The sequence below is a fragment of the Heterocephalus glaber genome, unplaced genomic scaffold, assembly GCF_053883595.1.
Source record: "Heterocephalus glaber isolate CG9 unplaced genomic scaffold, H.glaber_assembly_v1.0 deba00000331, whole genome shotgun sequence".
Lineage (NCBI taxonomy): Eukaryota > Metazoa > Chordata > Mammalia > Rodentia > Bathyergidae > Heterocephalus > Heterocephalus glaber.
In genome coordinates, this window is record NW_028258142.1 from 6,971,562 (window position 1) to 6,985,691 (window position 14,130).

A 14,130-nucleotide genomic window follows, 5' to 3' on the forward strand; every position below is an offset into this window, starting at 1 on the left:
TGGAAACAGTGATCTGGAAACAGGATGGTTTCAGAGTCAGGGCAGCAGTTTATCAATGTCGTTTAGAATTCTGGTGTTTTGTTTTCCTTCTTGTCTCTTCACATTCATATATCAGTGTCTTCTCAGTTTGCCAGAGGGATGTAGTTTCTCTGGTGCCAAATGAAGACAGTGTGGCATTCCATGGAGCTTTCAGAGAGCCTGATCAGGGACTCTCCAGTGGCAGGATCTGAACTGGGTCCTGAAAGATGAGGAAAAGTGAGGCGCACAGCATCCATGGAGAGGAAAAACACATTTAAGATTGGGCACAGATTTGCACCCACTGCGAGGAGCCCAGGAGAGGCCTGTGTGGCTGGAGCCACATGAGCAGGAAGGCAGGGGGCATAGGGAGGCAGGGGGAAGTGTGGAGGTAGGAGGGGGCTGGAAAGGAACTAGATTATGCGAATTGCTAGTAAGGTTCAACTTAAGAACTTCAAGATAGGATGGAACCATGCATCCATGTCCTGTCTTGAAGAGGGGCCAGGAGGGAGAATGTCTGGTATGTTTGTCCTCTGAAGTCGGAGACAGATGATGCAGGAGAGGAGAGGGGGAAGCATGTAGATGTGTCTCAGGAGAATCTAATGCAATGTTCCTTTCTGAAAATACACTACAGAACAAAACACAACATAAAATATTGCAATATGAAAGCAAAGAGAATCCATAATATATTTAAATAGTAGTAAATATATATTTTCTAGTTTCATACACCATGTGTTCTAGGTTAGAAAATTTCTATAGTTTTGCGAACTCTATAAAGAGAAGTTCAGACTATTTTCAAACTGTTCAGCAGCCTCATACAGTTATTCTCTGAGACTTTGGACACATTTCTCAACCTTGATTTATGTTACACCAGTATTTCGGCATCCTTTTTGATGATACCTTCCTTACTCTCCAGCCTTTAAGTGTAAAAATTTCCAGTTGTTTACAGCATGTATGCTCATTTTATTGCCTTTGTTCAACCCCCAAACTTCACTTCATTAATCTGTAAGGATAATGTTCATTCTCGTCACATCTTATTAGGAACTAATGAAGCTCTTCTAGACTTAATTTTAAGATTCAGTGGTTGTCTAGATTTCCTTGTATCACTTTCGTCAACACAAACCCTGGTAATTTCTCCTCCTCAAAACAGCAGGTTTTGTGGTAACAATTGCCTTAAGCCATCCTTCCTCCCTGGTATTCAGCTCCAGCCCCTTGAAGGTTTTGCTGTGCCACACACCGTCTGCTTCTTCAAGGTCAGAAAGCACAACATGGAGATTACATCTTGCACTCATCAAGAGAATAAACAAAGCAATGAAAGTACATTGCTACTAAATACATTTTCTCTCACTATTTAATTTTGATTTTTTGTTGTTTTCAATTGCTGTTTTCAGAACATCCTAAATCTCCTTTGGGGAATGAATTCAATGTGATTTAGTTGCATTGAATAATTAAGTATATTTTCAGAGTTTTAGGGCTTTAAGTTTTATGTCACAACATTGATTTGCTGTCTAATAAAAGGAAATAATGATAACAATCATAATAGTAATACTACTAACAATAATACTATTCACAGCACCACTGATTGCAAAATGCTTGGGAAAAACTTACGAGCCTCTCCTTACGAGTATTTAGGTATTAAACAAAATTTTACCTTCTTTTATTTTCATGTAAGTGGTAACTCCTAAGGACTTAACAACAACAGTTTACAAAAAGCATTTAGCTCAGTGGTTCTGCAGCCTGCCTCACAAGCACAAGGCCCTAAGTTTGATCCCTGGTACCAAAAACAAAAAAACCCAAAAAAAACAACAACACAAAAAAGCATTTCCCTTCTCTTGGAAAAGGAGATACAAAGACATTTTTGGAAAATATCATAAACCCAATGAATCTGTAACTTTCGTTTTCCTAATAACTTTTTCTTTCTTTTTGTTTGTTTTGGTATTAGGAATTGAACTCAAGGGCTCAAGCTTGCCAGGCAGGTGCTGTGCTGCTGAGCTATAACCCTGGCCCATCCCTTATAACATCTGATAACGAGTTGCAAGAGAAGGTTGTAGTTAGTTGGCCTGCATTTTAAAATCATACTTCGGAATATATAATTCAGAAGTTTTTATCTGCTCTGTGAAAATGAATTGCAAGTCAACTAAGATATTACAGCAAGGAAAAAGAAATCTACAACTCTTGCAGGGTGAATCATGAACTTATTCCCCTACCATATTTACCTCTTGGAAGAATCAATGCTGTTTCTGTACATTCTTTCACATTAAAGATTTTGTGAGCCAAGAGCTAAAATCTAATCTTACTACATATGCATCATTAATACTTTCAAAATATTTCTGTATTTTAATAGATTTTATTAATTTTTTCCATTAAGAAACTTGATATCGCCTCAAATAGATGAGGAAAGATTTTTAAAAAGTATTTCAGAGTCTTACTTCACCAAATAGAAGGACCTAGTATTAGCAATTAGTATGAATGCTAATTAAAACTGCAAAATGAATCTTCTTAGATGTCAGTCTGTTAAATATAAGAAAGGAAAATGATAGTCTTCATTTTGCTGGCTTGTGTCTTATGATTCTTGAACAAGTAGGATTGATCTTAAATTCTTCAGAAGACACTATGTTTATGTTCAATGACAAATTAGGATGTAGAGAAAAAGATTCAATTTTCCAGATATTTCTGCATATTCATGACAGATTTAGTGAAATTTCTTTGAATTCCCTTAACAGATACAAGGGATTCTTCTGGTCTCATGGACACAAATCAGTAGTTATAGAGGTTGCTAATTGATTGGCAAAAGTCAAGAATTGGAGGCATGTCCTGAGAAGCTTGTGGTTGCATTGGGAAATAGGAACACAGTAAGGGATCCATGGAACCACGTAGAGTCATGGAAGAATCTGCCCAAACTTTTCAGGTGCTGCAAACATGTATATGGGTCAAGTAAAGCTTCTGGTATGTATTTTTATAATTTTCTGATAATGTATTAGTTATCAATAGTCACTAAACTGCTATGAAATAATCAAGTACACATTTCAGTGGAGGACAAATATAAGCATTCATTTTTCGTGTGCTCTGGGGGTTGGCTGGGTGCTTCTGTTGACTTGGACTGTGCTTGGATTATTCCAGGTGGGCTTGCTCTTAAGTAAGCAGTCAATTAGTGAATGAGCAAATACAGGCTGCTCTACAGGAGCCTTGTAATGATGTGTCTCCCTGCATGGTCTTTTATCCACTAATGGACTTGTTTTGGCCTTCCAGTGATGCAGGAGTCCAAGAGAGGAAGTAGAAACATTACAGATATATGTGGCCTACTCTGAGAATAAGCCCAAATTCTACGGGCCAAGGCAAGCCACAAGCTGAGCTCAGTCACAGGGTTGGGCAACAGCCTCCTCTCATTGGGGGAAGAAGCTAAAAAATGTTACCTTGTAAGTAGTATAAGTATCGGAAAAGCTGGAGAATCAAAGCCATTTTTGTAAACAAGAAAGCATAGATGGCTTATTATTGAAAAACATCTATAGATCTATATTTAAAACACATATTCTTATCTATTTTATATTTGCTCCCTAATCCTTAGAAAGAAGGAATAGTATGTAATGATCTCTGGTTTCAAGTGGATCTTGTGTTAGTAAGTAAATGATAATATCTTAAAATAACATATCAAAAATGGAATAGATAACTGAAAATATGACACACACACACACACACACACATATATATATATATATACACACAAATGTACTGTATAAGTACATAGTAGTAAAATGTACTCAAAAGTGTTAAACTTTTAAGCAATAGGTATAAGTAATTGTGAGGAGTTACTTGAAAGGATGAGGACAAGACTCAGAATCCTCAGACACTATCATGCAGCTCTCAGTGCCTGGAAGTGACCTAGACATTTCTATATGCCCAGAAGGGGTACTAAAGTCAACTGGGCTGAGGCCATGGACCACAGTGACCCTGGTGTGTGGGATTGAGCTGTCTTTAAGAGAAATGGCAGGTATTTCATCTTTGTCAGGTACCAGACAGTGGCTGGCTGAGTCTCACATGGATGGGCTCCTCTACTTGCTCTAGTTTCCTACTCTTTTTTTTTTTCTGTTCTACACATATATATCTTTAAATGCAAAGTGACTCTGTTTGTTCCTTATAAAAAGATGAATCTTATTCCTCTCTCCCTGAAACTTGACTCACTTGTAGTCAATATAATGTGGAAGAAGTGACGTTGACTTTCTAGGCTAGGTCAGAGAAGGCCCTGTAACTCACATCTAGTACTCTTGGAAACTTGACAGTGCCCCTCGGTGCATGATTAGGCTATGTGAGGGTACCATGGCCAAAGTCCAAGCCAAATTCAGGTGCCACCTTAACCTCTCCAGGTGGGAACCCAGCATGTGGTCAAAAACCTCTCCAGGTGAGTGAAGCCAGTGGTTGTCTGATATTTCTTAAAGTCCTGAGCCTCAGGAAACTTCAGACATCATGGTGTAGAGACAAAACTTTCTAAACTGTGGTCCAGACAATCCATGAACATAGTATAATAATTGTTTCATGCTAAGTTTAGGAGGGTGGATTATAACACAGAAATATATAGCCAGAGCAAGGAATGTGGTGTATTGATGTGTAAATGCTGAAAGATTCAGTGGACAAGCAAAAGCCACAAGCAGCCTAGTTCTTCTGCCACACTTTTTGAGAATGTGTGAACTGGCTATTCCACTGAGGTGTGGTGGTTGGCATGGGGCATAGAGGGGGAAGAGCAAAAGTTTGAGATGAGAGAAAGAACTTTGGTAATAAAATTTGAGTACTGAATATGTGATTTCAGAAACAACTGTAGTGAGAGGAAGCTGAAAGATACTAAAATAACCTTCATATTTTAATCCACTTTCCATCCAATAATAGGATCCTCAGGTAAGATTTGAGTCATTTTACAAAAGAGGATTAGCTATGTTTATTGCACTAATCAACTTGTAGAATAAAATGATGACTCTACTCACTTATTTAATCATGAAAAATTAGTTAATTTATACATGCTTGGAGCTTGTAAAAAACAAGCTAAACTAACACGTGAATGCCATTTGCAATTTTCATTAAATTGATCTTTTTCATTGAATTTTATTGACAATTACTCATTTAGGACAAATGATCTAAAGCTATGAACTTTCTACATTACCTTAAGATGATATGCTTTCTTAGTGGTTCAAGATTCTAAGCAAATGTCACCCTATTAATGTATCAGATTTATAGAGACTTCCAGAAGTTGATTTGTACCAACTGACTTCCTGCTGCAGAGTCACATTGTGTTCATAACCCCTGAGTCTGTATCCTTTCATCTATAAAATATGCATGATGTGAGCAAAGAGAAAACAGTTCAAACACAAGTCACCAAAGGAAACCTGAATCATTTGAGGCAGTAGCATCCTGACATGTGGTTTATGAGGGAGAAAGACAAGAAAATAAGTCACAAGAAAATGAACAAGACTGTTACAAGTGGTGCAGTTACGTAATGCAAATATGAAGTTTTACTTGTATTTTTAAAATTTTTGAATTTGATCAATGATATAGGATCTCAGCAAATATGTATAATATTTTATTGACTATTTTCCCTAGTAAATGCCTCATTGGAACCAGATGGAGAATAACTTATTAGTCAGCAGTGATCCCAAAAGGCACAAATGATCAAGTGTTGCAGCTGCGAGATGACGTATGAGCTCCGTGTAAAAATGCCCAGTGGTGGGTGAAACATTCATGTTTCTTTATCCATTTTACAAGATGCTGCTGTGGGAAGAAATCTTATAATAGGTAGTTTTGTGTTTGTCTTCAATCCAGTATGATTGCTTACATAAAGAAGAACTGACACATTTGATCTTTCACTGTTTCATCTTAGATCAGACAGATAAAATTAACAAAGGATATGCACAAAGACACCAAAAATATCTCTAAAAAGAATGAGGTATATTGAGAAAAGTGCAGCAGAATGTCCTGATGCTGTGTTCATTAAACACTGCTCTGCTGGGAAGAGGGTTTTTTTCAGGGACCTAGACAAAATATTTTCACAGATTTTTTGACAGCCTTATTTTCTAACATTTAACATAATTTTTAAAGGTTTGAAGAAACAACCTTGTTCTTTGCAATGTACTGTCATTTCAACTCATCAAAATAAGGGAGGGAACTTCTTTCTTTTATACATGGCATTTTTTTCATAACAAAAATAATGATACTAATCATACTACTTCACAATTGAATTGTGCTTTTACACATAATCATACATTTCTTCAGTTTATTTGTATCAAACCTTCTGAGGTAGATAAGACAATCTAAGTGAATCTGTGGAATATTAGGTGATTGGAGGGCTTCTTTGTTAATAGCTTATAGAATGCATTCATGTGGATTGGATTTGAGTGCTATTTCTAATGCCATTTCTTAAAGAGCTTACTCAAGCCATAGAGTTATTTGTGCCTATTTCTTCATGAGGAGAGTTTGAATATAAGCATTATTGATCTTTGTGTGATATTTTAATAAAAAGCTGTTATATGAGTATACTTAATATAACCTATTTTTAGGAAATCTAAATATAAGATAAAATCATAAAGTAGTGTGACAAATATCTGTGACATCCAACTGTGTTAATGATATATTTTCTCACTTCAGTATTTTATTTTTTGCTGATACAGAGAATAAATAATGTTAAGAGTAGGAATTTAGATTCTAGACCCACAATTTCTGGATTTAAATTCTAGATCAATTTTGTCTTTACAAAAATTACTTTGCATTTTTGTGCCCAACTTCCCTTCTCTATAAAATGGGACCATAATGATATCCAACTGACAAGATTATTGTGAATATGAAATGAGTTTACACACACACACACACACACACATTGGAAGAAGACTAATGTATGGCCATCACTGCCTAGAAGTTAATTATTAAGTGCTGGCAAACATTTCAATAACAATTGTCGTAACTTCAATTCTCATGACTGATTTGAATCAATTGTGCTGGGCAATTGTGTCTATCTGACTTTGACTTGTCATTATTTTACATAATAAATTTACTTGAATTGTACTTCTCATCACTTGTTTTGGTTACTTTGAGAGTAGTTTGGTTTATTGGTAAAATTAAGGTGTTCAGTTTTTTAAACATACTGGTATTTCCATTTTCAGTATTAATGCTTTTTATGAACTCTTTATTGTTTTGATATTCGTGACTCTAGTTTTGTACTATATTATTAAACAGTGTAAACTCTTGAAAGTGAAAATAGTACATGTGATTTGAAGGAAGTCTTTTTTTGTGGAAAGAGTCTCTCAGGAAATAAAACTGAAGTAGCCACATAGAGTAAGTCCAACCCTGAAATGATTCTTAAACTTTTAAAAAGATTTTTTAAAGGCAGATAAGAATTGTTGACCTTAGGCATAATCTGGCTTACAGCAAGCTGAAAATATTTTACATGAAAATTGAATTGCTTCATTAATTAATAATTCTATAATATTTGTTAGATGCTTTCTGAGTGCAAGGAAGTATTGACAAATTTCATTTTGTACTCTCTAATACCTTTGTATTGACATAAATACTTCATTAACTTATAGAAGATGGAATTTGTAGCACAGTGTGTCCCAAAATTGTGGTAAGTTGGTTCAAGAAGCAGAGACAGATGTGTCCAGATGTTCCTAAAATCTTAACCACTAATTAGAAGGTATGTGTACATATGTGCATATATCTGCATGCATATTTGACTAAAAGTAACTTGATTGTAGATTTTGACAACCAAATATTAAATTCAGTATTTTAAGTCTTTTCTTTTTAACTTACTTTCATTCAATTAGAAAAGGAACTTATACTTTGCATATATTGAGTAATATCATTTTAATTTTAATACAAAATTTAAGGTGTTATTTTGGGACCAAATAAATTGAAGCCATATGTTGTGTGCAATTTTTCCTAAATTCATTATTTGACAGCATAGCCTGCCTTATTTGAACAGAATGGGGTAGAGAGGTTGGATAAAGGCCAAGTAGCAATAAATTTCTCACATTCTCGTTGACTCACTTAGTTTACAAATTTTAAAACACTGCAAAGTTGTTAAAGAAATAGTGTTTGGTCTAAATATTGAATAAATGGTAAAATGTAAATAAGGATGAAAAGATTTGAAAGTAGTAAAGCATAGAGAAATAAGAAAAGCTAGGGCCCTATAGTTACACAAAGGAGTTTAAATAATGTAAGAGCCTGTCATGTTCCACTAATATTTAGAATAATTTGTCATTTCAATTAAATGGAAGAAAATTTATTTTTAGATTACTTTAAAATAAATAAAGAATGATTTTAAGTTTGGAAGTTCTACTGGGTGAGTTGAATTTGGAATGTTTCAGGGGACTAGAATGATTATTCAAGAAGTATGTCCAATTGAACAGTATGTTAAATTTTATATTGCCTGTTGTGGCCTATGAAGATTTTTAGTTCAGAGCACATGCTTTCAGTTGTTTTATGAGCAATGATACAGGCAGCAGTTGTTCAATAATCATCTATCATATCTTCATCGTTTGAAATCTTTGTAATTGATGATATTCCATATATGTCCCTCAAATTATTCTCAAGGGAAGAATTATTCAGTTTCGCTCACTCTATGCATTTTCTCTGTCACTATTAAAATGTCAAAATTATTACATTACATTCTCTTCTCTAAATATACATGAACAAAAATAATATTATGATGAGAACTATATAAATTAAGTGAAATAGACAATGTAATTGGCATTGTTGATAGCATAGTTACTATAATATATTTAATAAAGGTATATTTTATTTTTAATGTGCAGCCTTTGACTTTTGCTAAAAGTTCATTGTCTCTTTTAAGTATTTTAAAATTGCTTATGATCTCAAAGACAAAGCTTAAAGTATTTGACTTTTATTTGGAGGGAGTCTTTTGGGAAAAATTTTTGGCTATGATTAAAGAATTCAAGAAAAAGAACCAGTATCTGGGTACACTTAATATTTACTCAAATTGATTTCTTGAGGATCTACTGTATCTTTCAAATTTTGGTAGGCATAGTGTAAAATGTTGAGCAAAAGAAAAATAAACACTAATATCTTGAAGATTATAGTCAACTGGATAAATATGCCTTCTCCCAAATTTGTTATTTCATAAAATATAAGAAAAATCTTTAACTAAATTTATGCCTTGTATAACCTAATAGTCTGTTTATAACAATACTACCAAAGACATGTAAAAAATTTATCGATTTACATGATATTTACCCTTAAGAATCATATTTAAGAGCTACTGATCCAATCACTAAACACCTACAGAATGCCAAGTAGAATGTAAGCACATAAAAAGCTTTAAATTTGTGTTTATCCACTATTGTACAGTACTTAGCAATGCAAAAATAAATACTTGCGGAATTAATGAATGGATAAATAACTGGAATATTATCATCTTGAGATAAATACTAATTTCCTATTCTAAAGGTTATACCCTTTTGGAAGAACAAATGATTGCTTTTCTTTATAATCAGAGCTAGGGCCAGGGATTTAGCTTAGTGATTCCGCCGCCTGCCTTGCAAGCGCAAGGACTGGAGTTCAACCCCCGGTACCAAAAAAACCCAAAAAGCAAACAAACAAATATATATATATATATATATGTGTGTATATATATATATATATATATATATATATATATATATATACACATATATAATCAGGGCTATGACAAAGAGAAACCCAAATGTTACAGATGCTCAGAAACAGGAATCTCATACACCATTCCAAGGTCTGAGGAGGCTTCCTGGAGGTTGGAATGTCTTTGAGGGATCTGTAGGTGTCAGGTAATAAGAGTTTTGTTTAGTTAGCTAAGGATCATAAATTGGAAGTTTAGTGAGTGATTGAAACTGTACTATGCAATAAAAATTTCTACATGGTGGAAATGTCTTTACTATGGGATTTCCAATGCAGTGGCCACTTGCCACATGTGCCCATTGAGCCTGGAATTGTGGCTACTGTGATTGAGGGGCTGGAGTTTTAATTTCTTTTATTTAAAGTGCTGAGAGTCACATGTGACTTGGAGCTACAGTTTTGGATGGCATTGAACTGGAGGTTGGCAGTTTAAGAGCCTAAGAACCTTGGAAGGCTGTTGCGGTAAACCAGACCACACGATGAAGACATGAATTTTGCCAATGATAGTGGGAATGAAGAAGACGTGTTCAAAGGTTTGTGAGAAGGAGATGATTCAGGCAACCATCACTTTCTGGGTGTGCAGGCAGATACAGTACGGTTTCATTCAGTGATACAAACAATAGGGAAGAGGAGCAGGTGTGGATAAAAGATGATTCATAGTTTCTGTTTTTTCCTTTTCTCATATTTATTCCTTTCCCTTCTTTCCTTTCCCCTTCTCCTCCCACTTCCCCTTCCCCTCTGAACCTTTTCTTCTTATTTCACATTGTCTATTATACATTTTGATCCTTATTTACATTTTCAGTTTCTCACACTAGAGAAACTATTTGATATTTACACATATGTGTCCTATTTATTTCACTTAAGAATATGGCCTCAATGTGCATCCATTTAGCTATAAATGTCTCTGGTTTCTCATTCTTAATGGCTAAATAGGGAGGGGTTGGGGGGTTGAAGGGAGGGCAGGGGAATGGGGAAAAATAAAAACCAAGATATATCATGTAAAGGTACAAATTCCCTATGATGAATGTCATCGTATTGTATAACTAAAATGTACCAATAAATTTGATGAATAAAAAATATTTAAGCATTTTTCATGAAAAAAAAGATGACTCATGGTATTTGAGATTCTTTTAGAAAAGAAAGAGAGAGATCAAAGATCTCCATCTCCAAAGATGGAGATCCAGGTGAATGTTGATATTTGATGGGCAATATATAGGAAAAAAATCTAGGGAAAATTACCATTTAGATTACTATATAGATCATGTAGAAACTCATAGAACTCTGATATTACTAATTCTGAAGAAGGTTTAAGGAAGGATGAAGGGCTGAGACTGCCACAAGTCATGGAAAGCTGGAAAATAAGACTAACGAGAGTCCAATGGTTTGGCCATTTAGGCTTTAGAGATAATCAGAGACATGGTATCATTAGAAATATGGAATCTCTTTGGGTTGCAATGATTGAGATATAAAGTCTTAGTAAAAGCAGACAACTATAGATTATATCTTCTAATTTAGACTTTTTACTTTATATTAAAATCATTAATAATGACTGTGAATCAATCATTCTTTTATACAAACCTCCCTTAAATGAATTTACATATTACCCTATTGTCTGAAAAGATACCAAACATTCTTCAGAAGAAGTTGCAGAGAAACTTCTGGAAATAAACAAATAGAACGAGGAATATGATTTTTAATTATCCAAATAGGAAATGCATTCATTGCAGCTATATTTTCATGGTTATCATTATTTTGAATCTGTACCTTGTGTTTCTTCTCTATTTGCAAACTGTTGGAGAGAGAAAACATTTTTTGTCAGAATCAGGAAGACTAATTACTGAGATAGAGTCAGTCTCTTTCAAGCCAGAATGGTCTGGATTCTGTTGAAAAAATTCTACCTTATGTAGCTGCAAGTGAAATCATTTTAATAAATTTAAAAATTCATGATTGGGCTGTTGTGATGTCTGCTACAAAACTCTGCCATCCATGGAGCATTGGGGCTCAGGGCTGTTGTGTGGGCTATTGTAGATGCTCAGAGTGGGGCTTGTCAGAGAGTCTTCCAGCACCTCCTGGTAGCTTGTAGGGGAGCACACAATTTTATAAAGAAATAAATGAGAGGCATGAGTACAGCAGTAACTATGCCAGGATGACTGATAACAGTATGACTGAAGAGCAGAGCCCTAGTTCAGAGACATAGAAGGATAATTTTATTCTAGAAGTTAATTTCACTCCTGTGGTGCTGGGCAATTTCCCTGAAACTTCTTGGTGTCATTCTGACTGCATTCCTAGGTCTCAAGTAAGAGAATTCTGCACTTTTGGAAAAGCTGCCTTAGTGAACCAATGAAGGACAAAAAGAAAAATGAATCAAATGTAGTTTAAACATTTATAAAATCCTTAAGCTGAAAACATAATCAAAGATTCATTAATCTTCAATGATCAGATTGTAGACTCTAAATATTATTTCTTTTATTTCAAGAAACCAGGAGTCTTGAAAAAGTACTCATTCCCTGTCTTGGGAAAAAAGGTACAAAATAAGCCTGGAAGAGGTTGCAATTCCAGAAACCAAGTTAGGACCAGAGAATACCAGGAATATGCAGTAGGACTTGACAATCCGTAAGGATTGTGATTGCGGTGGAATAAATCATGTCATATATTTTTTTCTTACAATTGTATTGCAGCACAGCCAAACAGTTGGCTAATAAGATAGAATTTCTCTTTATAACAATTATTCCTCATTATAAATGAAGAAGGGATGACAGAAGTAGCGCATCAGTTTTTTGCAATCTCCTAATGAAATAATGAGTCCATACAAAGATTGTCATTGGCTGCTAACTTCATAAAATGAAAAAGAATTATACACATTATATTCCCAATTAATGTGCACCCTGCCATCTATTGAGTATTTTTGCTGAAGAATCAACCCTAAATCTAACCATCTGCCTATTCTAACCTACTGATTTACTGGAAACACAAAATATGATAAATAACATACAGGGACAGAGTCCCAGCTGCGGAAATTCCATAGAACAATCCAATTTCTTCAACAAATAAATTGTGAGCAATAGCAACACAAGAGAAAAGGTACTAGATATTTTTAAAAAATCAAACAATGGATTTTGTTTGGAACTTGACTTAAACTGTATGAAATTAGTTCTTGCACTTAGAAATATATTTGAATGATGCTTGGCTAAGGCAATTATGAAATAAATTAATATTACTTTTAAAGGATAATAATATTTAACTTATTTTGGAAGCTCTTTCTTTTTTAGGTACAGTCTTAAAATTTAAGGATGTAATGATACCTGAAATTATGTTAAAAATACTTGGGGGGAGGGACAGAATAGACAGAAAATATCTCTGTATTGCCATCCATTCCTATCCCACTGAGCCAAAGCTCTTAAAAGTCACACTTACAGTAACCATGTAGTTGGAGAATGTGAAAGAGAGCATCGTGTCTTCCTTTGGGTGTCTACATCTCTCTTTATATCTTTTTAGCAAGAATCTTTCTTTCATTCCATAATTTGAACTTTGGTCTTTAATACTATGTAGTGTCAGAAAGTGCTATCTTCTTTTGTTTCTGAATTTTCTTACAACTTGAGCACTGACATTTATGTTCATTAACATTACCAGTAATCCAAAAATTATTTAATTTGAATCTATTTCAATTTGTCAGATATTTGGTTTTTGTTTATTTGTATATGGCCAACTTTGTCAAGATTCTAAAACTCCTACTTGGACACCAGGTCATGAACTCTTGATAACTTGTACATTGCTTAGTAATCAAAATCCTTCTCATAGGGAACATTGGGTTTATATTTATACTGCCTGGCAAATGGACACTGCTGTAATTCATAATCAGGAAACAGAATTGATTCTCTCAAAATTGCTTGGCTTTTCTCCTATCTCTGGTTGGCTTGTTTCTTCCTTTTCTAAAATAGCCGTTTCAACTACTATAAACATTATTCCAACTTCCCACTCAGCTCTATCCCAAGACTCACCAAATGAGTTGTCTTGCTACTTCACCATGAAAAAGGGAGATATTGGACAGTAACTGTGCTAACTTTCTAGAATTCTTCAGTAAATACAATGGATATTTTCCTCTACTTACATTGATAAACAATGGAAATGAGCACTTCCTCTGGGAACTATAACTCTGATCACACTTTTTTCTTTTTTTTTTTGGTACTGGGGATCGAACTTGGGACCTTGCACTTGCGAGGCAGGCGCTGGGACCACTGATCTAAATCTCCAGCCAAGGGTCACACCAATAACTTTTTTCTTTTTGGTACCAGGGATCGAACTCGGGTCCTTCCACTTGCGAGGCGGGCAGTGGAACCACTGAGCTAAATCCCCGGCCCTGATCACACTTTTTTAAAAAACTCACCACAGTGATTATTTCTTTTATGATTTCGTTTTCTCTCTCTACTTAGTCTTCCCTTCCATGTTAGAATACAGTTCAATCTTTCCTGT